Below are 1,178 nucleotides of genomic sequence, written 5' to 3' on the forward strand. Positions count from 1 at the left end.
AAGCGCGCGCTCGCTTGCAGCTCAGCGCTCCTGCGTTGGGTTTTCTCCCCCTTTTTTTTTTATTTTATTTTTTTTTTTGCCCCCGCTGCCCCGTCCCGAGCGGCGTCCCGTGGAAACGCCGCGGCGGTTCCCGCGCGAGCCCGAGGTGGAGGGGAAGGGGCGAAAAAGCAAAGCGGTTTATTTTTTTTTACCCAGCCCGACGCGAAGAGCCAGGAGGGCCGCGAACAAGAAGTTTGTCATCGTCCGCTGCGGCGCGGGCGCCCGGCGCTGCTCCACGGGAATTTCTCCAGAGGCGCCGGCTCGGGAACAGGAAATGACACTCGGCCGAGGGCTGCGCGCGGGGGGGACGGGACGGGACGGGTCCCCCCCCCGGGGGACCGCCGAGCCCGGCGGCCGCGCTGGGGCGGGTTGTGCGGCCGCTTATTGGCTGCGGGAAAACGGGAGGGGGAAGCGAAGGAGCCTCYCGGCCGCCGCGCCGGGGTCCCGCCGCGCCGGCTCTTCGGAGGGGCGCGCACGGTTAGGGGCTTACTTGGGTTATTCGGCTTATTTGGGTTGCTGAAATAGAGAAATGCGCTGGTTTGAGATGCTTTCAAAGCCATGTTCTGTTTTTTTGGGGGTTTTTTTTTTGGTTCTCTTTCTGCATCTGGAGGATGTGGTGCTTCGGTATGCATCGATATCAGCATCTTTTTTTTTTTTTTTTTGTCTTTTTCCCTCCTTGCTCTTCTAAAAATAGAATAAAAATAGGCGAAAAAATAAATAAATAAAGTGGCTGGGAGAGGGTTTTTTGGAGATGGAGAGCAGCGATGGAAACGCGGTCCCGCCGGGGGAGCTGCGACTGCCCGGCGCGGCTTTGCTGCGGGAGGGAACCCGGGGTGCCGTGGTCGCCCGATGATAAACTCGTTATTTTGGTTATTTTTTTAATGAATTGACCCAGCGCAGTGCCTGTTTTTTTTTTGGGGGGGGGGGCTGTAGCAAATGCTCTGGTGGAGCGGCGCTCGCCGGAGCAGCCGGGGGGGCTCTGCTAGCGACGGAAGGCGCTGGCGCAAACCTGGCGCGTTCAATCCCGCGGCGCTGCCGGGCCGGAATCGCCCGTGACGTGGGAAGAAGGAAATGGGGTTTTTTGTTGTTGTTGTTGTGCTGTTTTGTTCTATTTGGTTTTGGGATTTTTTTTTTTTTTT

The 1,178-nt window shown here is 57.8% G+C and overlaps 1 long non-coding RNA gene across 1 annotated transcript in view; it reads right to left on the bottom strand.

Annotated features, from left to right (window-relative positions):
- The window catches only part of LOC146588838 (uncharacterized), a 2,439-nt gene extending 2,051 nt beyond the window's left edge, over nt 1–388 (bottom strand). Inside the window, exon 1 of the long non-coding RNA XR_014897346.1 lies at nt 192–388. This is a non-coding gene — a long non-coding RNA (uncharacterized LOC146588838). The remainder of the gene's footprint in view (nt 1–191) is intronic.
- Between the last annotated feature and the right edge of the window lie 790 nt (nt 389–1,178).

This window comes from Rhea americana, unplaced genomic scaffold (genome assembly GCF_003343005.1).
Source record: "Rhea americana isolate MKP2758 unplaced genomic scaffold, rheAme1 scaffold_493, whole genome shotgun sequence".
In the NCBI taxonomy this organism is placed as follows: Eukaryota; Metazoa; Chordata; class Aves; order Rheiformes; family Rheidae; genus Rhea; species Rhea americana.